The 26,983-nt window shown below is 38.0% G+C and overlaps 1 long non-coding RNA gene across 3 annotated transcripts in view; it reads right to left on the bottom strand.

The window, feature by feature from the left end:
* Window positions 1–26,983, bottom strand: part of LOC141584636 (uncharacterized) — a 553,476-nt gene that overhangs the window by 144,055 nt on the left and 382,438 nt on the right. For all 3 annotated transcript variants that reach the window (XR_012517799.1, XR_012517801.1, XR_012517800.1), the window contains exon 6: window positions 591–688. This is a non-coding gene — a long non-coding RNA (uncharacterized LOC141584636). The remainder of the gene's footprint in view (window positions 1–590; window positions 689–26,983) is intronic.

The following is a 26,983-nucleotide window of genomic DNA, read 5'->3' as shown; positions in this document are numbered from 1 at the left end:
CTCAAAAAGTACCTTACACCACATACAAAAATTCATTCAAAATGTACCATAGACCTAAAGTTAAGAGCTGAAATTTTAAAAATCAAAACAGAAATCACAGAGAAAAATCTTGTGACCACTCATTGCACAAAAATTCCTTATCACAGGAATGGGCAAACCATAAAAAGACAACTGATAAATTGAAGTTTTATTATAATTCTGAACTTTTCTCTTCAAAAAAGACTGCCAAAAATGTGAGATTTCTACAAGTTGGGAAAACATATTATCAAAACATGTGTCTGATAAAACTTTGTATCCAGCATATGCAAAGACCTTTTAAAACTTACGAAGAAGAAATATAATTTGATTTAAAAACACTGAGCCAAATATTTAACAGATACTTCAACAAAAATGTCAAAGGAATGGCAAATGAACACATTAAAAAATAACTTGTGTGAGCCAGATACAGTGCTCACACCTGTTATCCCAGCACTTTGGTAGGCCAAGCTGTGATAACCAGTTGAGCCCCTAGTTCAAGACCAGTCTGGTAACATAGTGGGATCCTGTCTCTACAAAAAAATTTAAAATTAGCTGAGCATGATGGCACATACCTGTTGTCCCAGCTATTCTAGAAGCTGAGGTGGGAGGATAGCTTGAGCCCAGAAGATGGAGGCTGCAGTGAGTCATGATCATATCGTTGCACTCCAGCCTGCATGACATAGTGAGACGTTACCAAAAAAAAAAAAATTTTAAAGATAATCTGAATGCTTGGTCATTAGGGAAAAATTTATCAAAGCGACAATGAAATACCACTGCATGTGCACTAGAATTCCTAAAATTCAAAAGACTAAAAATACAAAGCATTGACAATAACGTGAATAACTCAACAGTCACATATTAGTGGGAAGGTAAAATGTTATAGCCACTTTAGAAAATAGTTTTTTAACTTATAAAGTTAAAAAGTTAAACACATACTCACCATATAACCTAGTATTCCACTCTTAGGTATTTACTTAAAAGAGATGAAAACATATGTTTACACAAAAACCTGTACATGAATGTTCACTGTTGCTTTATTGATATCAAAAACTGCAACAACTCAAATGTCCATCATCTTGTGAATGAACGAAGAATTGTAGTGGATCCATACAATGCATTAATAGTCAGCAACAAAAAGAAACAAACTACCAATTCATGTAAGAATATGGATGAATCTCAAAAGCATTGTGCTAATTGCAAGAAGCCAGACACAGAGCACTACGTATTATGTGATTTCGTTTTATGACATTCTAGAAGAGTAAAATCTATATAGAAAATAAATCAATGATTGCCAGGTGCTGCTGTTGTAGGAAAGAAATTGACTGCAAGGGACTTGGGACATAGTTTAAGGGCACTGGAATGTTCTACATCTTGCTTGTGATGTTGGTTACATGACTACCTACTTTTATTGTCTGTAAAATATAACCAAATGTAGTTTATCACAATAACACAAAATACGTTATAAAGCAATGTTTATCATCAAAAGAAACAGAAAAATCAATATTCACATAATAATCATAATATTTAAAAAATCTTATCTAAGGGTAGACATCAACCATCTTTTAAAGAGGACAATCAAGTTCAGAAAATAGCACTGATTACTAATTGGTTACATACAATTTGACCTTTATTATCCGGAGGGCTTTTAAACCTACCATTGTTGTCAAAGAAATGTAGCATGAACCTCAAGCAATTAAATAAAATGCACAGCATTCCCATCGCTCCCCCATAAAATGATGCATTTGTTTTATATTAGCAACTGGAAAAGGAATGTAGAGACATGTAAAAAAGACACTGGTAAGAGGAATTCCTAACTTAGTCCCAAGAGACTTCCTTTAAGGAGTGATTCCCGGAGCTACTGTGCAAAGTGACAACATGGCAACATGGGACATCAATTCTGCAGATCTAGATGGCCTGGGGAACACAGCAGAATCGACCACTTACATGAGAAATAAGGACACTTGATGAGGTAGCATGATGTGAGTAGAAAAACACATATGGTATCATATAAATATGACTCTGAAGATAAAGGTGTAAACATTGGTCCTGTTCTGAATCCATAAGGGAATATTTTTGTCAACCTAGTCACAGACTCCTTCTTTTAAGAGCTCTCAAAACTGTCACTTGGCTAGCCTAAAAGCAGGGAACCACTTGGTGGGTTTTTCTTGATTGAGAAAGTGAAATAAATTGTTTGAGATGTCAAAGTATTTACTTAATCCTTTCTGAGTGGGGTTGCTGAGGATAAAGTAAACATTAAAGGGCTGAAATCTAGACCTGGCTCTACCAGCTTTATCTGTATGAACTTCTGAGCCTCATCTTTATTCCTTTTGTTAAAAAAAAAAAAGACAATTCTGTGTGTGGAGGGGTGGTACTAAAGACACATATAATAATTTACTGTTTATTTGGTTTATATAAATGATAAAATGGAATGCAGATAATGAACTATGCCTCTCTATATAAATACTTATAATCTATTCTCTTTGAGAAGGATAAGAGATATCTCAGAGAGTTCATATTTGAATTGATCTCTAGTTTAGTACAAATGAGGAATGACTCCAAATAGACTATCAAAAATTATTATTTGTGTCCAGGTAATTCTCCAGTGAGCACCGAGGTTAAAAGGTAATGGATATGCAAAAGGAGGAAATATGGTCCTGTAACTAAAGATCAATATGAGATGGTGGCTTACATCTATAAATACAGTGTCCAAGGGGGTAATTTCAAATTGAGCATATAAGGTTAAAGATAATCAAATGCCTTTTTAGTCACATTCATAGAATAAAATGATCAAAGAAATCAGAGATAAGCTTGGCGGAGCCTCTGCTGTAATGTCAATGGATGGCATAGACAAAACCAAATTGCTCACTCTCAAATGGCTTCTGTCCTTCTGTCAAAGGAACAAGAGAAGATGGAATGAAGATTCATGAGGAAGACAGGATTACGAGATGTTGAACGAGGGTTCTTTTCATTTGGCAAACATAGCCCTTTAAAATTGTAGAAAGCAGGTTGGTGTTGTGGCTCATGCCTGTAATTCCACCACTTTTGGGAGGCTGGGGCTGGAGGATTGCTTGAGCCCGTGAGTCGGAGATCAGCCTGGGCAACATAACAAGACCCTGTCTCTATGAGTAAATAAATACATACATAAATAAGTGTAGGAAGTACCATTCTCATTATTGCCGCTGAAGGGGAAAATGGCTGTGTAAGGCCAGAAGGAATGCTGAATGCATAAAATGAACTTCCAGAAATATACTGGAGCAAGCCACATAAATGAGAAGATTCAGGGAGTGATGTAGAAGTGGGAGAATGCTTGATTGATTGTTGCCATAAGGAGGGAACATACCACTCAAACCCTAAGTGAGCCCAAATGATATCACCTGCAGAAGTCAACATACCAGAGCCAAGAACAGAGGTGAAACAGATAGAAGATTTTAAAAATAACCAGCCTGAGGTGAGTAGTTGTGTAGGATGAGGAGGAATGGTAGGCTGGAGCCAAAATGTGATGAAACTTTAAGCTATGTTATGGAATCTGGACTTTTTCAAGAACAACACAAACTAGAATATCAGGTCTAACCAGCATATCAGGAAAATGCCTGGGATCAGAAGGTCTCAGCTAGTTATCAGGATCCCTGATGTAGAAACTGGGGACTTTAGTCCCATGATTCCTGTAGTGGTAAGAGATTAGGCTGTACTGAATTGGTAAAGAATTTTCACTTTGAATCGATAGTGCCTGCCTGGAACGCTTTGTTGAGAAAGATCTCAATTACTATTCAATTTCAGCAGGAGAGTACTGCAATTGATTATGGATGGGCAATCTCATCAGTATGTCTTAAAAGAAAGTGGGTAGATTATCTGTTTCATATCCTTAGACACAAGAAGAGTGCAAAATTTGATAAATTAAAGATCACAAATTTCAAACTTTTTTTTATCATCAATGGCCTGGTAATTTTGGAATTAAATGTATTCTGGACATTCTGAGGCTCCTAACAATTTAATGAAGGAGGCAATTGTGCTGAAAACTTCACTGATTAAGGAGGCTCTTCAAAACTGAACATACCAAGGAAAGAAGAGTTGGAAATTTAGAAAAATTTATCCACAGTATTTAAGAAGATTTAAAAAGCATGGTTTGATATGAAACCTTTTCCAGTTTGCAATTTTTTTTCTATCTTGCTTATGAGAAAATAAAAAGAACTTTACTGAACAAGTTGATAATCAGCTCTGAAAATTAGAAAAGAAGTAAAAACATGCTATGAAGCCCAGTTATTTGCTATACACAACATAAATGTGAGAGAATATGGCATTTCATAGGGTTTGCTTTGCACATGGCAGATTCTTTGTGATTTGGGAAGAGGAAATAAGATATAAATAGTTTTTCTTTGAATGTGAAGAGTTAAATTTGTTTACATTTTTAATGCAACTATTAGTATTATTAATTAGCATTTATTAAGAATTTAATACATTCCATTAACTCTGCCAAGCATTTATATACATTTTTCTCATTGAATGCTCATACTTAGTGACATGCAGTTAAATCTGCTCTTCAAAATAAAACATATATATTTGTACTATAAATATTTATATATTCTTATAAATATTTGCATTATGAAATAAAGCCCTAATTTGTAGCATTTTTCTGATTTTCATTATTTAAATACTCCCATGAACAGTTTAGCAACAATCTCAAAAAATTCTTGAATATCAAATAATGGTCTCATAAGTCCGTATAAGCTTGCTCCAGCACAACTTTGCTTAAGAAACTGTATTTGCTAGAAACTACTGTTATGAAGATAGCTAAAGTACAGTGGCTCAAACAAGTTTATTTCTCTCATACACAATCATCTCAGACTGGGTAGGGAGTCTAATCTACTTCTCACAGTTATCCCCAAATGTGGGCTGGGGAGTTGGTTCTGCCATCCTTAATGCATTGCCTTACACCAGCTCTAACAGCAGCCTTTCTAGACAGTGGAAGGCAGAGGATGGATAAAGGACAGGGTAATCATCCTTTAGAAAATGATCAGAGCTGCCTATATCCTTTCTACTCACATTCGTAACTTAATCACATGGCTATACCTAACAGCAAAACAGGCTAGAAAATGTTGCTTGTAGCAGCCACTTGCCTAGCTCAAACTTGGTACCTGGATTATGGCACGGGGTGCTAGCGGTTAAAGGGCTGGGAAGGAAAAACTTTGTCTATAATAGCAAAGCCCACTCCTGAAATCTGTGTCTGAGAAGGGAACCATTTTCCCACCTGGATTCAATGACAAGTTTCACATTCCATCCACATTTCGCATATCTCGATGCCTATATGTTTCTGCCTATCTCACGTTCTCTGCAGCTTTTGCAGCACCTCTACCCTGTCCTCTTCCTGCATCGTGCCAAACTTTACTTCTACCTCCTCCTCCTTTCTACTTTCTCACAAAAACAGAAAGTCGGTTTTTGTGAGACTGTCATTTTGCTACCACTAAACCCCCAAGCAAACAAGTGAAATGCAACCCTTGCCTGGAGTGCCTATATTTCTTTAGAGCAGACTTGTATTTACAACAGTGTGTCTGTGTTGTTGCACTAAGAGTTAGACCACATGCCACTTGTTTCATATGTGCAGTTAGCAACCAATACCTTTGGATATATGATTTTTCTACCATTTGTCTTTGTATTTTTAATGATCACTAAGCACATCATGTCTGTAATTTTTATGTTGGTTTTGGGGTAACATTGCCTTTATAACTATTATTTTTATTGGAAAAGTAAATGGCACAATGCACCACCATGTGTCCATTTTTCAGTTGTAGCAATCATCAACATTCTGCTGTTCTGTTATTAATTGTTGAATGTTTATCTTGTTTTTAATGTCTTACAATTATAAATGTGTTGTGACAAACAGCGTTTAAAACATATTCTGTATTTAGATCATCTTGTTGGCACAGATAGTTAGAAACAGAAATTCCGTGAGTAGCCCATCCCACCTTTATGTACTCCGTGTATTGTTGAGTTAAGCAAGGATCTATTGGTTCCATTTACACTCACACTTTTACCTACTAGGGACAAGCCTTACTCGACTGGTTGCTTTACAGATAAGGAATGACCAAGGTGGGCTCCAAAGCTCAAGGTTAAGATTGGCTTTCTGTTCGCAAACAATTCTTTTGGAACCACCTTCTGAATGTTACAGAGGCCATTGCCATGATTGTAAAGAAATATGAGGCACATTGATCAGAGCCGTGGTCAAAGTTGCAAATAAGTTCTTTGTGCATTTTAACCAAAGAGCAGTTTGAACACAGGCATTTTTTTTTCCTTCCTCCCCCAAGTCCTTCTTGACAACACAACAAATGATAATCTGAAATCAAACATGACACTCTACCTGCAGGACCCGACTCTGACAGATGGAGCTGTATTTAAATAGCTCTATGTTGCCAATTCCAATAAAAGAAAAGTACACAAAAGCCCAAGTCTAACGGGAAAAGAAAAAGTGCTCTGAATTTGAAAGAGAGTCAGGTAAGCATAATGGTGATGAAAATTAACAGACCCCTTAGCAGCACAGAGCAACAATGCCTGGGAGGTGGGCTGGAAGAGCCATTGCTGTGGCTGGTGGCCAACTCAACACGGGTGGGTGGCATAAAGTTTGGGGATGCTAAGGAGCTTTCATTTAGCTGAGATGGGGCTTGAGGGAAACCTGCCAGACTTTTGATCTGTGTTGGGCTGGTGGGTGAGCAACAGCTGGTTTTGTTATCTAAGAATGAGGCATCCTGGGGCTGTGGGACTGCTCTAGGCTGAATGATTTGGGGGTTTTATTAAATAAAAGCACTCTGATGACATTCCAGTGGAGGATGAGGCATCAAAAATCTCAAGAAATAAAAACAACCTTTACCTTGGATATTTTCAGTTCAGTTCCAATGGAGTTGCCGTCATATATCAAGGTAAAAGACTTACAAAATACAATAATTTGGGGGAGGGAAAAACCTTCTGTCCTTAACTTGATTTGAATTGGTTCCAGCACCATCTGGAGAGAGTGTTAAATTTGGTCTCGTGGATCATATATGGCAAGGAAAAAAATCTTGCTTCAGTGCTTGTAGCCCTTTTAACCCTCATCTTTCAGGAAATGGTCGTAACTATTCAACATCACTATGGCCATCTGCAACTCTAGCAGGGACACCCTGGGTGTTTCATTAGTTTGGAGTTAGCTTTATCCAAATGTAGCTTTGGTTTTACTATTGAGTCATCCTGTAGCCTTGTCACAGTCTTCAAACCCATTGACACATTGAACCCAACAGCATTTGTTGGTGAGTATTATTGCCAGGCTCTGTGGGAATTGCTTGGGTTGCAAAGATAAATAAGGCAGTCAGTAAACTCCAAGAGCTCATGGGAAGTTCAAGGGACAGACGTTAAATAAATCAGTACACAACAATGTGCAAAGGCAAGTTGTATAAGCATCAGGAGAGGCATGAAGGTGGAGTCCACCTGGGGTTACTGGTGAAAGCTGCACAAGAGGTTTTGGAGAGAGTCGCCAACTGATATTTAAAAGAAAGTCAATACACAGCTACTATTTATGGAGCTCACAAAATATGCCAGTTATTAAACCAGGCAATTTAATTTACTTTATTTAAGTTAATACAACCCTGTCATATATTCACAATTATAAATCTCAATGTACACACAAGAAAACTAAAAGAGAGGTAACAAACTGAAGGTCACACAGCCAGAAAGAGACAGATCACAGGCATAATTTTAAGTTTGTCTGACTTCAAAACCCGTGCTCCTTATATAGACACCACACTGATATTTCCAGACAGACAGAGAAGTACAGTCAGCACTATCAACTTTTCCCATCTGTTTCTTCTCCTCTGCCTCCCAGACCAGGCCATGTCATAACAATTTTATTCTGTCTTCCCAGTCATTCAATAATAGCAAACTAATGATGTTCCCTTCCTCCACCCCTTCCGAACTCATTTTGCTTGGAAGAGACCCTAATACAAATCACAAAAACACTGATTCTTATTAAAACAAAAAGGTAAACCACCACTACATCTTAAAGATTTCTAGATTCCTCTAGCATTGAGAAGGCTTTTCTACATCCATGATCAGTGCAGCTTGGGGCCAGAGCATGGTTTATGACTTTTTTGGAGAGTTCATTGCTGGTTTTGATTAATTAAAAGAACACCTCTACTAATCTGGTCACAGCTTTAGAAGGGCACACAAACCTTCTCTGAAGGACAGGATGAGCTTAGATCTTAGCAACTGTAGTAGATACTACTACATCCACCTCCCACCTGCCAGAAGCCAAGAGAATAGAAATTTTGACTAGATAGGAGGTTTCCAACCCTGAGGCCAAAGATATTGACTAGCTATTGATCAGCTAAAGTGAGCCCATCTATATTTCAGCATTTCTTGTGTTCCTTTCTTTGTTTCAAAGGAATTATCAATAGAATTTTATTTGACCATAAAAAATAAAAATGTACCTTGGTTTGATTGCTATTCAAGTCTAATAACTTGCAATAAAGGATTCCTGTAGGTTTGTTCATTTTCCAAATTGTTGTGGTAAAATACACATAACATACAATTTACTATTTAACTGTTTTTAAGTGTACAGTACAGTGGTATTAAATACATTTTCATAATGATTTATGACCATTCACCACCATCCATCTCTATAATGCTTTTCATCTTATAAAAATGAAACTCCATACTTACTAAAAATAACTTCCCATTACCCTCACCCCCATTCCCTGGCAACCACCATCCTATTCTCTGTTTTTATAAGTTTTGAGTACTCTAAATACCTCATATAAGTAGAATTATACAGCATTTGTCTTACTGTGACTGGCTTATTTTACTTGGCATAATGTCATCAAGTTTCATCCATGTTACAGCATATTGCAGAACTTTCTTTTGAAGGCTGAATAATATTCCATTGTATGGATATTCCACTTTTTGTTTATCCGTTCATTCACAGATGGACACTTGGACAGCTTCTACATTTTAGCTATTGTGAACGATGCTGGACACAGGTATATGAATATCTCTTCAAGACCATACTTTCAATTCTTTTGGGGATGTGCCCAAAAGTAAAATTGCTGAATCATATGGTAATTTTACTTAAATTTTTTCGGGAACCACCAAACTGCTTTCCATTCTGTCCGTACACCTAACATTTACATTCCACTAACCGTGATTGACATTTCCAATTTCTCCATATCCTGGCCAACCCTTGTTTTCTGTTTTTGTTTTTTGTTTGTTTTTTTTTAAACAGTAGCCATCTTAATGGATGTAAGGTGGTATCTCATTATAGTTTTGCCTTCCCTAAGGATTAGTAACGTTGAGCATCTTTTCATGAGCTTATTGACCATTTGCTTATCTTCTCTGGAGAAATGTCTGCTAAAGTCTTTTACCCATTTATGGACAGAGTTACTTCTTTGTTGTTGTTGTTGCTGTTCTTGTCTTAGGAGTACTTAGTATATTCTTGATTTTAATCCCTTATCAGATATATGACTTGAAAATATTTTCTCCCACTCTGATATTTACCATTTCACTCTGTTGATGATGCCTTTTGAGGCACAAAACTTTTACATTTTTGTGAATTCCAATCTGTCCATTTTTTATTTTGTTGTCTGTCCCTTTAGTGTGACGTCTAAGAAATCATTTCAAAATCCAGTGTCATAAAATATTTGTCCTTTTTACTTCTAAGAGTTTTATTGTTTTAGATCTTACATTTAGGTCTTGATGATTTTGAGTTAATTTTTGAATATTCTATTAAGTAAAGGCCCAATTTAGTAATTCTTCTGCATGTGGGTATTAAGTTTCCTCAGCATCATTTTTTGAAAAGACTGTCCTTTCCCTATTAAATTGTCTTAGCACCCTTGCCACAAATTATTTGATCATGCATGTTAGGCTTAATTTCTAGGCTCTCTACTTGATTTAAATGGTTTATATGTCTTTCTTTATGTCACTACCATGCTTTTCTGATTACTGCAGCTTTGTAGTAAGTCTTAAAGTCAGGAAGTATGACTCCTACAGCTTTGTTCTTTATCAAAATTGTCTTGGCTATTCAGAGTCTGATAGTTTAGATATTTGTTCCCCACAATGTCATATTGAAATGTAATCCCCAGTCTTGGAAATGAGGCCTGGTGGAGGTGTTTGGGTCATGGGGGCAGATCCCTCATGGCTTGGTACTGTCTTCACCATAGTGAGTGATGTCTCATGCGATCTGATCATATAAATGTGTGTGGCACTTCCTGCCTCTCTCTCTTCCTTCTGCTCTGCCGTATGAGATGCTTGCTCCTGCTTCACCTTCTGATATGAGTAAAAGTTCCTTAAGCCTTCCCCAAAAGACAAGCAGATGCTGATGCTGTAGTTTCTATATGGTCCGCAGATGGTGAGCCAATTAACTTTCTCTTCTTTATAAATTACTCAGTCTCAGATATTTCTTTACAGCAATGCAAGAGCTATCTAATACAGGGTTCCTAGAGGTTTCATATTAATTTTAGAATAGATTTTTTCCATTCCTGTCCTCCAAAAAAGACAAAACCATTGAAAGTGCGATAGGTATTGTATTATATTTTCTCTTCTGTCTATTGTCCATTCCTGTGTTTAACCCTTTTCTTATATATTTTTTTCTTATTGCAGCTCTTCAACTATTTTGATTAATAACATATTCTTACACATATTACAAATATTATTTACAGTATAATGTTTGACTTTGTTTATGACTGTCATTGGAATACAAAGATTTTAAATTTCAATGTAGTCAAATGTATTGACAATTTTACTTTGGCTTTTGAGGTCCTTTTGAAAGAAAGAAGGTTATGAAAAAATTGACAATTAGTTGAAAATTAGATATTTTAGCAGTCTAGAAAGAATTAGAAGCACAAAGCAACAAAATAGGACGAATGAAAGCAAACACACTCATATCGTAAAGGTAATGAACTAACATTGATCAGTTACCAACATGCTCTAAGGCTTTTAGGTATGTTAAGTTAATTTCACTGACAATTGAATATCTGACACTTTCAGAAAAGACAGAAAATCTAAAAGGAAGATGTGAAAAGCAGACTGTAACAGTGCAGGAGATGGGTACATGGGTTTGCAGGTGGATGAGGAGACGTGTGGCCTGAAAGTCATAGTTGCTATCTCCATGGGGCCTGGGGCAGTTGTGAATTCAGAGTGCAGGTTGCCTGGAACTTGGCTCACTGCTACTAGAGGAACACTGTCAAAGTGGATCTGACTCACCAAGTGTGTGGGATCTGTATGGGACTTACTGGTGTCTGGTACTCCCCACTCCTTGCTTGAACTCTTCTGTGTGGCAAAGGCAGCTACCCTCCCTTCTGGAACATCAACCCAGTGGCCTGAGAACTGCACCAATCTCCTGACACCCACAGGAGCTGCTGCTTGCCCTACACACAGAGAATCAGAGCACAGACCCACCTGACGCAGCTCCCATGTGGTTTTGTCCCACCACCACTCCTGGTGGCTTAACATGAAGGACAGAAAATTTGGGAAGCTACATGACATCACTCATTGCCTGAGAAAACAGATAAACCCCACTGGGCAACAAAAGGCAAGCAAAAATCCCACTGCTTCTACTGCAGCCAGTGCTGTTATGCAAGTACCACCTCCTGGCTGGGGGCCAAAAAACACAGTCTGTTATAGCATCTCTGGTAGAATAACGCTGTACCCAGAAAGGAGAAAATGGCTGCACAATTTCAGCTATCACCACAGCCTACACCACTCTGGCTAACCAGGAAGTCCTGAGTCTGTCCGTGTGACAAGTTCATTATTCCTATAACTGACATTTGCAAAAGTCAACATACTAAGGCTATCCAAAACCAAGGAATCCCACTAAATCTATGTCATTCCCCTGCCACTCCCATTAATGCTGGTGCTGGAACCCCCTGCTAGGAGACCTGAGGACAGTTCACATCAATGGATTCATTGCAGACTTTCCCCAGCACCAGTCTAGCATATGACAACTTCACTGGTAGGCTAGACTCAGAGGAGCAACAACATTCATAGTAGTCAGGCTAGTCTCTTAGCTACTCCTAGGAGAAAAGGGAGTGCACCACATCAAGAGAACACCCCAATGGGATAAAAGAATCCAGACAGCAAATCTTTAGCACCAGATCTTTCCACTGGTGGGAAGTTTCAGCAGAGTCACAGTTGCAATGATGGGCTTAGCAGAAAAAGTCTGTAACTCTAACCCAACAGTCAGACAGACCTGGTGTGCATGAATGGTCTTAGAGACCCTTCCTCCTACCTTGTCCACCACCACAGGCACAGCTGGGACTTCTCCCATGGGAGTTTGGTGTGGGTGCAACTATAGACAGCCTTTCTCGAACACATCAGGATGACTATATCCTCACAGGAAGAACATCCTCCAGGTTCAGGCTTGCATCAGAGACAGAGTCACAATTCCTCGGAACATCAATATTCCAAGTCTACTTGGAACATCAATATTCCTACAGTTGAAAAGAGGTGCCTATTTAATCTGAATAGCTGAGCAATGGGACAGGAGTGTGACTGAGACATGAATCACTTTCCCACTGACCTGGCCAGAAAGCTGACTAAAGTGGCTCCAACTCTTCTCCAGGGCAAGACTCAATATCACTCATTAAGAGCTGCTCTAGCCATCTGCTTCAAGGCTGGAACTTCTGTGCACTATTGGGTATTAATTCATCCTACTTGCTTTAGCTAAAAGAGGTTTCTACCCAGGGATACCTCAACTACTGGCCTGAAGCCTGCGCCATCAAACTAGTAAATAAAACATTAGAGAAACATTAATAAATTTAAAAGTCCATGCCATAGGGGAATGAGATAAAGTCTACCAATCCAATCCCACAGAAGACAGTAAATTTGCTCACACATCAAGCACATTTTTACTACAATCACATGTAAGAAAGCCATCATACAAAGATTCTATACTCAAGAACTCTTACAGAGTCTTCTCCCCTGAAAGCACCAATAACAAAATTAGGTCATAATTAACTATAAGCATTAAAGTCACATCCCTTAAGAGAAAAAAAAAGCAAACAGAAAAACAAACAAATGAAAAACACACAAGGTCAAATCCAACATAAATTCAACAATAATTAGATGAAATAGTCTTCCCAAATAAGAAGGAACCAGAAAGGTAATTCTGGTAATATAACAAAACAAGGGTTGTATCACACACTCAAAAGATTACACTAGCTTCCTCACAATGGATCCAAACCATGATGAAATCTTTGAAATATTAAATGAAGAATTCAGAATGGTGATTATTAAGCTACTCAAGGAGATATCAGAGGAAGGAAAAACCATAATAAACAAATTTTAAAAGCAGTTCAGGATATGAAAAAAAAATTCTAGAGAGATAGAGGTCATTAAAAAAAATCATAATTTCTGGAAATAAAAGCCAAACTTAGGGAATTATAAAATGTACTGGAAAGTTTTAACAATAGACTAAAAGAAGTTGAAGAAAGAATTTCAGAGCTCGAAGACAAGGCTTTTGAATCAACCCAATCACAAATGAACAAAGCCTTCAAGAAATATGAAATTATGTAAAATGACAAAGCCTAAGAAAAATTGGTATTCATGAGAAAGAAGAGAAAACAACCTATGGAAAATGTATTTGAAGGAATAATTGAGAAAAACATCCCAGCCTGGCTAGAAATGTAGATATTCAAATCCAAGAAGCTCAAAGTATTCCTAGAAAATTCATTGCAAAAATACTTTCAGCAAGGCATATAGTCATCAAGCTATAAGACAAAAGCATCAGGTAACCTATAAAGGAAAATCTTTTGGACTAACAGCAGACTTCTCAGCAGAAACCTTACAAGCCCGAAGAGACTGGACTCCTATCTTCAGCCTTCTTAAACAGAAGTACTGTCAGGCAAGAATTTTATATATGGCAAGCGGTTGGATATATGGTGGATCTGCCATTCTGGGATCTGGAGGACAGTGGCCCTTTTCTCACAGCTCCACTAGGTGGTGCCCCAGTAGGGACTCTGTGTGGGGGATCTGACCCCACATTTCCTTTCTCCACTGCCCTAACAGAGGTTTTCCATGAGAGCCCCACTCCTGAAGCAAATTTCCATCTGGACATCTAGGCATTTCCATACTTCCTCTGAAATCTAGGCAGAGGTTCCCAAACTTCAATTCTTGACTTCTGTGTATCTGCAGGCTCAACACCACATGGAAGCTGCCAAGGCTTGGGGCTTGCACACTCTAAAGCCATGGACTAAGCTGTACCTTGGCCCTTTTAGTCACAACTGGAGTGGTTGGAATGCAAGGCACCAAGTCCCTAGATTGCACACAGCATGGGGACCCTGCGCCTGGCCCATGAAACCGTATTTTCATCTTAGGCCTCTGGGCCTGTGATGGTAGGAGTTGCCACGACCGCCAATTATGTCCTGGAGACATTTTTACCATTGTCTTAAGATTAACATTTGACTCCTGGTTAAATATGCAAATTTTTGCAGCTGGCTTGAATTTCTCCTCGGAGAAGGAGATTTTTTTTTCTATCACATTATTAGGCTGCAAATTTTTCAAACTTCCATTGTTTTCATTATAAAACTGAATGCCTTTAACATCACTCAAGTCACCTCTTAAAGGCTTTGCTGCTTAGAAATTTCTTCTGCCAGATATCTTAAATCATCCCTTTCAAGTTCAAGTTTCCACAGATCTCTAGGGCAGGGGCAAAACGCTGCCAGTCTCTTAGCTAAAATGTAACATGAGTCACCTTTTTCCCAGTTTCCAGTAAGTACCACCTTTCCATCTGAGACTACCTCAGCCTAGACCTTATTGTTCATATCACTATTAGCACTTTTTTCAAAGCCACTCAGCAAGTTTCTAAGGCGTTCCAAACTTTCCCACATTTTCTTGTCTTTTCTAAGCCCTCCAAACTGTTCTAACTTCTGGCTGTTACCCAGTTTCAATGCTGCTTCCACATTTTGAAGTACTTTTCAGCAGTGCCCCATTCAAACTGATAGCAATTTACTATATTAGTCTGTCCTCACACTGCTGATGAAGACATACGTGAAACTGGACAATTTACCAAAGAAATTGGTTTAACGGACTTACATTTCCACATGGCTGGAGAGGCCTCACATGGCAGAAGGCAAGGAAGAGAAAAGTTACATCTTACATTGATGGCAGCAGGCAAAGAGAGAGCTTATACAGAGAAACTCACATTTTTAAAACTATTAGGTCTCATGAGACTCACTCATTATCATGAGAACAAGGCAAGAAAGATCTATCCCTATAATTCAAGCACCTCCCACTGGGTTCCTCCCATGACACATGGGAATTTAGGGAGTTACAATTCAAGATGAGATTTGGGTGGTGACACAGCCAAATCATATCAAAGACAATGTTGAAACAACGTTTCTAGTTATCAGCCTAGGCAAAGAATTTGTGACTAAGATCCCAATAGCAAATGTGGTAAAAACAAGTATGAATAGATGAGACCTAATTAAACTAAAAAGCTTCTGCACAGCAAAAGAAATAATAATCATAGTCAAGAGAAAACACAGAGAACGATAGAAAATATTTGCAAACTACACATCCAACTGAGGACTAGTACCCATAATCTATAAGAAAGTCAAAAAAATCAGTGAGAAAAACATCCAATAATCCCATAAAAAGTGGGCAAAGTACATGAATAGACATTTCTAAAAGGAAGCTATACAAATCACCAAAAACCATATGAAGAGATGGTCATCATCACTAATCATCAGGGAAATGCAAATTAAAACTACAATGAGATACCATCTTACTCCTGCAAGAATGCTATTATTGGAAAAAAAAAAAAACAACAATAAATGCTGACATGGATGTGGGGAAAGGGGAGCCTTATACACTGATGGTGGGAATGTAAATTGTTACAACCTTTATGGAAAATAGTATGAAGATTCCTTAAGGAGCTACAAGTAGATCTATCATTTCATTCAGTAATCTCACTATTGGGTATCCACCCAAAGGAAAATAAGTCATTAATGAAAGAGACACTGGCACATACATGTTTATAGCAGCACAATTCACAATTCACAGTTGCAAAGATGTCGAACCAACCTAAGTTCCCATTAACTAATAAGTAGATTAGAAAAAATGTGGTATATATATACCATGGAATACTACTCAGCCATAAAAAGTAGTGAAATAATGTCTTCTGCAGCAACTTGGAGCTGAAGGCTGTTATTCTAAGTGAAGTAACTTAGGAGGGAAAAAACAAAAAACACGTGTTCTTATAAATAGGAGCTAAGCTATGAGTATGAAAAGGCGTACAGCATGATATGAGACTTTAGAGACTCAGAATGGGAAGGGTAGGAGAGGGCTAGATATTTAAATAAAATGACATATTAGGTACAATGTTCACTGTTTGGGTGATGGGTGCACTAAAATCTTAAAATGTACCATTATATAATACATCCACGTAACAAGACAAAACAAAAAATCACTGTACCCTAAAAGTTCTTGAAATAATTTTTTTTTTTTGTAAAAGAAAAGATTACGATATGGGAAAACATGTTTCTAATGTTGTGGAATGGTTTCATCTATAAAACGCTAACATCTGACAGACAGTTCAGCATTTGTTGCTTCCTAGATTTTTACTAACATTTAAGGTTACTAAGAATAGTAATTCCAGTCAACATATAATTCTGTAAGTTATGTTGTTAGTGATAAAAAAAAGTCTACTTTGGTGGTTATTTAGAAATTATTTATTTAAAAAGGTAAAAAGAAACTGGTCAGTAGAGGAGAGAGATGTGAAAGTAGTTATTCGTCTTCTATTTTAAAATAAGGATTTTTTAAAGGTATTGATTGGCTTTTCATGAAAGTACAGATTTTGCCTTTTAGTTTTCTAACCTATTTCTTTTGAAAACTTCTCAGATTCATATCTTAGAAGTTCAGCTTTTGTTATGTCTCACTGCTGTCACTTTTTCTCGTTTTGGAAGACCTGAGATGATAACTCTCCTTCAGTTCTTTGTCAGCTTCTATAACTTTTTTTTCCAATTCTAAGTTATTGTTGCCTAATGCTGAAATGTTTTTATCTTGAAGGGAAAAAAAGCAGTGTTTTCCTTCAGTATAACTTGATTCTATTCTCTTGACTTTTCTTTATATGTCTAAATATTTCAGTGTAATCAAGGAACTTCTCATGCCATTCCTAAGAGTCAGGTATTTCCCTGACATACTTATAACCTTGAACACACTCTTCCTGTATCTGATTAAATTCAAGCATTCTCATCCAGTTTGGTTTTCAGATTATCTAAACAGGTTTCTCATAAGAAAAAGCAGTCACACTGCAGAAGGTTTTTATTTGCCTTTTTTTGTAACTGGCTTAAGAAACAACAGTTTATGTTTTTCAAGATAATTTCTATGTTGTCTTATTAGGTGTTTAATTGCTTATAAAAACTGAGCTTTAAAAGAATTCAGGTTTTTTTTTTAATCCATGTAACCTTCTGTACTGCTTTTAAAGTCTTTTGATTATCACTTGGGTTAAATGAGTAACTATAATTTTACAATGAGCTTTTTAACGTCTTTGACAAACATCTTCAAAATCAAATCCTAAATTAAGTCTCTGACTTATTGCTAGGGGCTACGAAAGATATCAAAATTAATCACCAAAAGGTTACAGAATCTTTTTACAGCTTCCAATTAGGTCATGGACTCCAGTAGTACCACCTCCAGCCCCTTGCAATAGTCCTTATCATGTGCTATTAATTAATCCTTGTGCTATTAAGCTACATGGTTTTGACTGCTGGTGTAACCATTAAGTGGGTTCACTGTGCCCGCTGCCTAGACAGAGCCAGTTTATCAAGACAGAGGAATTGCAGTAGAGACAGAGTAATTAGACCAGATTTTATTAGAACTCAAATGAATCTCCTGAAAACTTGGAGATTGAAGTTTTCAAGGATAATTTGGTGGGTAGGTAGCCAGTGAGTCAGGTGTGAAATCATAGGAAGTAAAAACCGCCCTCTTTACAGAGTCAGTTCCTGGGTGGGGGCCATGAGACAAGATGAGCCAATTTATCAATCTGCGTAGTGCCAGCTGATCCATCAAGTGCAGGGTCTACAAAATATCTTAAGCACTGATCTTAGGTTTTGCAATAGTGACTTTTTATCCCCAGGGGCAATTTGAGGAGGTTTAGAACCTTGCAGCCTCCAGCTGTATGACTCCTAAACCATAAATTCCAAGCTTGTGGCAAATTTGTTAGTCCTGCAAAGGCAGTCTAGTCTCCAGGCAGAAAGGGAGTTTGTTTTGGGAAAGGACCATTCCTCCCAAATTTAGTTCAGTTTATGACTCAGAATGAACAAGAACATCTTGGAGGTTACAAGCAAGATGGAGTCAGCTAGTTCATATCCGGTTCACTGCAATAATTTCCTCAGTTATAATTTTTGGAAAGGCAATTTCACTGGAAATACACATCTTGTCTCAAGAAGGCAGTGACTCCTGCCAATATCTGACTCCAAACCTAAGTTAACCAAAGCCTCATCTTTAGACCCAGGCAGAGGCAACAATCAGAGTAACTGCCTGCATGAGATGCAGGGAAAGGATTGTATTAAAAAAAATTAAGATTCATTTAATAATTTTCCCTTTATCTGAATTAATATAATTTATTCTATATGTTGATACCAAATAATTTAAATGTTTAACTACCTATGAGCTTTCTTTCTTGTCGTTTTCAAAACTAGACAGGGCGTATGACATTTTTGTTTGAAACATTGCTAATTATTGGCTTTGTTTTCCCTCCAGAATTTAAAATTATTCAATCCCTCCGGGTCCAGATACTATCAAATGAGATTGTAAGGGTTGGTTTCGAGAAAAAAAATTAAGTCAAATCCTCCAAATCAAGAATGGGCTCATAGATGCCTCAACAGCTCAAATGCTGAAAATGCTTGTGTTTGTATAGCTAATTGCTACAAGCCATGATTACAGTAGCTCAATGCATAGAAATTACACATCAGTCCACTTCGTAACTTTGCCTTTTGGCTTTTGGGTTTTGTCTCTTATGTGGCTTAAAAAAGATTTTAAAGGTTAATGAGTGCCTGTCCATTTCCATTCTCCTTTGGCCTAGAACATTTAATTGGCTATAAGTCTTTTCATGCTAAGCCCCTTAGCCAGAGGGATCCCACCCAGGGACATGATGGACCCAAGGCAGGTGGCACACTACTCCAGCATTGATATGGGACAAAATAAAAGCATGGCCTTTAATACTGCTTCTGGGACAGGTGCAGTGGCTCATGCCTGTAATCCCAGCACTTTGGGAGGCTGAAGAGGGAGGATCACGAGGTCAGGAGATTGAGACCATCCTGGCCAACATGGTGAAACCCCATCTCTACTAAAAACACAAAAATTAGCTGGGTGTGGTGGGGCGTGCCTATAATCCCAGCTACTCGGGAAACTGAGGTGCAATAATTGCTTGCACCCAGGAGGTGGAGATTGTAGTGAACTGAGATCGCGCTACTGCATTCCAGCCTGGCGACAGAGCAAGACTCCAACTCAATAAATAAATAAATAAACAAGTAAATAAATAAATAAATAAATACTGCTTCTGGCATACCTTGATAAAAAGGGGGAAGATAAACTAAAAACTAGAATTTTAAGCCTCACAACAAACTAAATGGACTCCTCCCCTTTGGTCAAAGGGAATCCCTCCTCACCAAAAAGCCTGAAAAGCAAACTAGTTCTGGCCATGACAGGGAAGCGGGGAATTGGACTCACCTCACTATACCTTCCCCATCTTTGGAATTCAGGCAAAATCAACCAGCATTAACATTAAAATAGAGATCAGAAGACTGTCAGAACAAACTCTTTATGACAATAAGATACCAAATTAAAAACAAAGCTTAAGACTATCGCAGGCAATGCTATGTCTCTATCCCAAAGTGAACAGAGTCATGTTACATTCACATTTTTTCAATATGCATGAGTCAGGACCATCTTTATAAATATTCAAATGTCCTCCTATAATCTGTTAAATATGCATGTTTAGTCAACCTGTCAACATATCCCCACAGGAGCCCCAGGAGTAAATGACAGTGGGGAACAAAGTAACTGATTTCCTAATCAATACTAAGGCTATTTATTCAGTCCGTAACTCCCCAAAAGCAAAAATTTAATTATTAAATTAAAGAGAAATACAGCAAAATATTTTTTTTTAAAACCTTTGGAATGTTGGCTGGGGACTTGAAATTAAGAAACAATATTCTCTATATGTTGGAATGTCCAATTTCTCTGTTAGGATAAAAGTTGTTTTCCAAGCTAAATGATCAAGTGAATTTCCTCCAAGGAACCAGCAATTTTGTTTATAGATTCAACCAAAACAGGGACTGCAACTGCAGATGCCACTCACTCATGCCAAGGAAGAAAAGGAAGAAAAGAATTCCCTTTAGAAGTCTGTGAACAATTTGCTGTTTCTAAGTCCTCAGACCACACGGATGAGCCCAGTTAGTCTTTCTACCCAGGAAATAAGGTGCTACTAAAATCCTGGAGAAACCAAGAGCTAGCCAAAAAGTGAACGCCCTTTTCACTGAAGAAACTTTGCAGATTAGTCAAGTGGCCCTACAAAATGGTATGGCCTTAGATATCTTGACTGCAGCCCAGGGCAATACTTGTGCACTGATTAAGACTGAATGTTGGGCATGTATATACACCAGATTATTCTCACAATATAATCAGTTATGCATGCATTAGATATCTCTATTTCTGCTACAGATACCTTTTCCCAGAGCCCCATAACACCACGGTTCCTAATACATGAAGACTTTCATATACTATGTGACTGGAACTCTGCTAATTGTTCTCCTTGGTTACTGTGGACCTTATTAGGTTATATAATTTGTATGGAGGTGCAGGACAGATTATCTCAAAAGCTCCTATGTCCTAGTACCATAATACTCCATCAAGTTCCTACTGTGAATCTGGGAACTCAGGGATATGTCAACTACAGGTAAACAGATTCCATTCTGATACCCTCTAACTATCCTCTTTTTCAGGGAGAAATAGCAAGATTTACTACATCACCCACTTTCTGTAGAAATGGAATGGAATTTGACCCCAGTGAGAAGCTGTAACCAAGCATCCCAGCCCCAAAATGCATTTTGAGGCTTTTTTCCCCATTTCTTGCTTTCAGCCTGGAGACATACTTTGAAACTCTTCGTTTCTCCTTTCCCACTAGTCACTTATGTGAACAGTGCTTGCTAATCTAATTATGTGCTTGCTTAGAAGTTGCAGGGACCAATTTTGAAACAAACCAAAATTTGAGAGAACCAGCTGCAGAATTCTTCCACTTGGGAGAAGTTACTAACAACCCACCACTACCGGGCGAAAATCAGGATAACACAAACCTCTGGATGGGCACTTACTTAAGACAATCATCAGAATGAGACACGCAGACTTGCACCCTCCTGCACCCTGCCACGTGTTTCCCGTACCTTTTTCTTACGAAACCCCTTCACTCAGCCCCGGAGACAGAGATGGCTCTTTTGAGGCTGAAGTTTGGCTATCTCCCATCTGTTAGCATTTGATTATTTGCTTTCCTTTCACCACACCCTGCTTCTCCTGTTTTCAGCCTCTTGAGTGGGGTCAAGACTTGAGTCTGTCACAAAAGGAAACTTTCTTCAACTCCTCCAACCATGAGTAAGGCCTGACTCTATCCACCACCCATCTCAGCACTGTTATTTTCACCGAAGAAAAAGCTGTTTGGATCCGTCTGACTTTAGTCAGGTTGGAGGCTGAGAGGAAGAAAAACCACCATGAGGAGGGTAGGAGTTAGAAGATCAAGAGGCAGTGATGAAAGGGAAGAGGAAAGAGCAGTCACAGAGGAAGGCAGCCTTATGCCTGACTGAGGTAGACGCAGTGTGGATGATAGGAGACAGAAGACATAAAGCAAGTGTTTCTACCATTCGCAGGATTTTGTGTACACACCTGGCTGTCTAATGGTAAGACCCCTGAGGATGGACTCCCTGCCTAGCTTTTGTTGCAATATCTTGTTAAAAATACTTCCAGACTTAATGTAGTATCTGCAGAGACTACAGAAGAAACAGCATCTGAATGTGTTAAGTAACTCATTTGTTGTTAGTCATCTGTTAAGAGGCACAGCCTGCAGTACATGAAGTGAAGTGCTATCCTTACCATATAGCCGATGCGTTCTAGAAAAGCCCTTCATTTCAAGTCTGCACCTGGCTTGGTCTGTGAAACTAACCATGCTTTGTTAAACTTATGCATTACAAAGAACTATGCAAATGAAGAGAGACTTCAACTTCAAATAAATGACCCTTAATGATAATAATAAGAAGAAGAAACAATGGGTGACACCAAGGGAACATGTGTCTTTTTTTCTATGCAACTTCTGTGTTCCTGTAAAGTTAGGTGTAAATTAAATACATTTTTAAAAGATCAAAGTATTTTCCTTTTTTTAAATTTAAACTTCTCATTGAACCATACAAAGAACTATGTGCATTACCAGTGCAAAGCTTGATGAATCGTTCAAACTAATATACCCGTTTAGCTGGAACCCAACTCATGAAACAGAATATGGCACACTCTCCAGAGCTCCCATGTCTCCATCTAGTCACTACCCAGCTGCCTCAAAAGAAACTCACCACTATGCTGACATCGAATACCACAAATTCGTTTTTATGTTTGTAACCTGAGAGTAATGGTAACACACGAAGTCTTTGTCCTTGTTGCCTGGTTTCATCACTCAATGCAATGTCTGTGTGTAGTTTTAGATTGTTTCTTCTTATTACAGTATAGCATTCCACTATAGGAAAACAACAGATTCCTACTATTCTATTATTCATTTTACTATTTTATTAAATCCTTCCTACTATTGATGGAAATTTTAGTTTCCAGTTGGGGACTTTTAAGAATGCTGTTGCAATGATCATCAAGCAGTGGCTCACGCCTGTCATCCCAGCACTTGGGGAAGCTGAGATGGGTGGATCACGAGGTCAGGAATTCGAGACCAGCCTGGCCAATATGGTGAAACCCCATCTCTACTAAAAATACAAAGATGAGCTGGGTATGGTGGCGTGTGCCTGTAGTCCTAGCTACTCAGGAGGCTGAGGCTAAAGAATCACTTGAACCTGGGAGGCAGAGGTTGCAGTGAGCTGGGATTGCACCACTGCACTCCAGTCTGGGCAACAGAGCAGGACTCTGTCTCAAAAAAAAAAAAAAATTGGCCATATTTCTGCATGCCTATTTCTGGACTTTCTACTCTGTCTCATTAATCTATCTATATATCTTTACTCCAGTACTATCCGGTCAAGATTGTTATAGTTAGGTTATATTATGGTTAAGATTCATAGTATGTTTTAAAATCAGGCAGTTTAAGTTCTCCAACTTTATTCTTATTTCAAAATTATTTTGGCTATACTGGGCTCTTCTCCTTTTCATATAAAATTTGAGACTAGCCTATGGATATCTGTAAAAAGTTCTTATTGAATTTTAATTGAGACTGCATTGAATCTGTTGATCAATTTGTGAGAACTGACATCTTAAATATATTGCATCTTCCACTCCATGAACACAATATATCTTTCCATTTATTTGTGTCTTCACTGATAACTTTTAACAGTCTTTTGTAGTTTTCAACATAGAGATCTTGCATAAATTTTATTAGACTTATATTTAAGTATTTCATTCTCATTGGTGATATTTTAAACAGTGCTATATGTTTACTTTCGGTATCCAATTGTTTATTGTTAGAATATAGAATTCTAGCTGATTGTATATTGAAAATGTGTGCTGCAGTCTTGCTAAACTTATTTACTCATTGTAGCAAAAGAGAGGAGAGACAAAAAGGGACTGACCAAAGCTTGGAAAGAATTCTCATTTAGAGATGGGAGAAAAGAAGCAACTCTGAAAATGACAGAAACTGAATGGAGATAGGAATGCAATCAAGAGAAGGTGGCACCATTTCAGATTCCCCCAACTCAAGCAGTCTTTTGCCAAACTCTTGAAAAAAATCTTGGAATCTCTTTTATAAGGCATTGCTCAATTATACACTTATTTTGCTCCAATTTTGCTTAGTCTCTTTAAATTCTACCCCCTCTACTTACCCTCCCTCCAAAATTGTTAAGTGTCTTTTGAGGACAGGGGAAAACCTTAAACACTGACTCAGAGAACAAAAATCATCTCATTCCTTGACCCTCCACTCCTCCCTAGGCATTTTCCTACAAGTTTTACGGTATGGGAACAATCCTGACTACTTTCATTTAATAAACACATATTCACTATTTGGTATATATGAGCCACTCAGCAGGAGGCTGTTGATAGGTAAGATGCAGAGCAGGAATAATATTAAAAATATTCAGAAACTTGGCCAACATGGGCTCCGGCAAGGCCATAGCCTGAGCCAGGACCCTGGAGAAATTGCTCTGCCAGGTGTCAACCTTATAGTTATTTAACTGAGGTGATGTGAGGAGTCCTGGAGGAAGGGATGAGAGAGCTGGGACAGAGAGTTCTCTGTGGAGGGCTTGGAGTAGTGGCTATCTACCAAATGATATGGACATATTGTAACACTGTAATACCTGACATATCCCTATCCCCAGTGGTCCCAGGAACTCGGGAGTTCATAGCAGTTGCTACTCAGCAAAACAATACATAAACTAATGATTACTATATCATGCAGCTGTAAGAGAAAAAATTTTAGGATCCTCTAAATTTATTACACCAAGGTAGAAGTTGAGCCCTGGAGACTGAGTCATGTAACAGATTTCCAATTTCATGTTATTAGATTATAGATTAATGCTCTTTCTCATTGTTATTGTTCTTGTTCTGTTAATGACTAAGAGAGACTGGAGACCAAACATCTTCCCTCCCAATCACTGATCTTTGTTATAGATTAACTGCCTACTTTATTTTTCTGCATCTTACTCAAACCAGATGGTGCAAAGGACCACATGAATGTTACATCTTCAATATCAATGTTAAATATACCTTTTCGAAAAGAAAAAAATACTACCTGAACTAATCAGATTGTTATAACTATGCATTCAGACAAATATAGAAAGATGCTGGATTTATTTTACTCTTTCCAAAATTTGGTCATTATAAAGGATCCCAAACTTGTACACTTTAGAAGAATGACTTCAGTCTTTGGAATCTGTTTCCTGAGTGGCTGTCCTCAAACTTTACATTTGAACAAACATAAACTCTCTTGAAACTAGATTCTGATCTTTGTGATTATTTTATATTGGGTACAGCATCTAATGAGCCCTCAGAGGGCACATGGAAAGTTTAATGGAGACTTGGAGAGGTGGAGATCACTTCTTTTGGGAAGGACAATAAGAAAATTTGAGTACAAATCCAAAAACTGGTGTATTTAGGTGTAAAAGCAGAAGCAGTGAAAATGAAAGGCATAGATTAAGCAGAAGTCAAAAGGTAAAAATGCCCCGTTTGCCTGTAACAAAGGAGTTCAGAAAGAGTAACAAGAAATAAGATAGCAGATAAAACAATATGGAAGAGGGAATGGATAAATTGTGAGGGTGGAGTTAGATTCTTTTGACATTCATAAATATGTCATAGAATTTGCTAGCTGAAAAGGGACTTAGAGGCCCTAAAGGCCAACCATGCAACCTTTTGGTTGTAACAGTGGGATAACTGAGGGCCAGGGGCCCGGGGAAGGAGTATGTTAATATCAGAATTCCAGAATTTTCATTTCAGAGCTTTCTCCCCTAGGTCTCATTTCTCTCTTCTTCTCAATGCTTTTCAGTGCTTTTACAGTGCAGATTAAATAAGTGCCTGTAAGCAGCAGCTACTGATGGGGGGCCTTTGATTTTTGATTTCTCCCCCAGAGGGCGGGCATACTGCCCTACTTCCTAAAGATGCATTCAAATAGATCATACTTCTCAAGTTCCTGCTTTCTCTTCGGGTATTTTAATAAAACTGAGAATAGGCTGGGTGCGGTGGCTCACACCTGTAATCCCAGAACTTTGGGAGGCCAAGGTGGACGAATCACAAGGTCAGGAGTTCCAGACCAACCTGGCCATCATAGTGAAATCCCATCTCTACTAAAAATACACAAAATTAGCTGGGCATAGTGGTGGGCACCTGTAATCCCAGCTACTCTGGAGTCTGAGAGAGGAGAATCCCTTGAACCCAGGAGTGGGAGGTTGCAGTGAGCCGAGATTGTGCCACTGCATTCCAGCCCGGGCGACAGAGTAAGACTCTCTCAGAAAAAAATAAAAAAGAGAGAGAGAGAGAGAATAGTAAGTAGATGCTCTGGGCTCTGGGCTCTCTGCCCCTCCATTGCTAGCTGGAGCTGTTTCCTTCTATTAGGCAACAGTAGCACTGCCTAGCTCTCTGTTGAAAGATTTGAACGCAAAACACGTTATAAAAGCTCTCTTTTCTCTCCTCATCTTGTCAGGCATGACACAAAGCTCTCATCGTGAAGGGCTTTCTCCCTTTTCCTTGCCCCTACTCCTACATTAGACATGTTTCTTATTAAGCTGCATTCTCTTCGAAGATATTATTGGGATTCATTTTACTTCCATTTTTTCATCTCTTCTGTCAGTCAAGAGAAAAACAGATAAAAAGGCTGCTCTTAGAACAAATTGAAAATCTCACAGTTTTGAACTCACTTACTGTTCATCTCTTCCTGAGGATTTTCTGCTTGATGGACAGTAGTCATAGTCTAGGACCCAATAACGGTACTGTCTGAAATTTTTACAAAACCGTTCTCTACTTTTGCTATTCTAACTAACATATAATTTTTCTGGACACAAGTTTTTAACCTATTTTATACCCCTCACAACATAGTTTTTAAAATATTGTTTCATATTAATAATATGAAAATTGGTAGGCCTGTAAATTTTGAATTATTTCAGCTGTCATTTAATGTATATTTTCTATGACTACATAATAGACTTTACTAAATGTTAAACATGTATCAGCACAGTTAGTCAGCATAATCAATCCTCTAAGGTAGAAACTTTAAATTTTTTTCATATACAATTGGGGAAACTGGAACTTAAATATTTAAATATTCATCATGGTCTTT

Source organism: Saimiri boliviensis, chromosome 5 (genome assembly GCF_048565385.1).
Source record: "Saimiri boliviensis isolate mSaiBol1 chromosome 5, mSaiBol1.pri, whole genome shotgun sequence".
Classification (NCBI taxonomy): Eukaryota; Metazoa; Chordata; class Mammalia; order Primates; family Cebidae; genus Saimiri; species Saimiri boliviensis.
The sequence above is the reverse complement of the archived record's forward strand: the minus strand, read 5'-3'. Positions and strand labels throughout refer to the sequence as shown.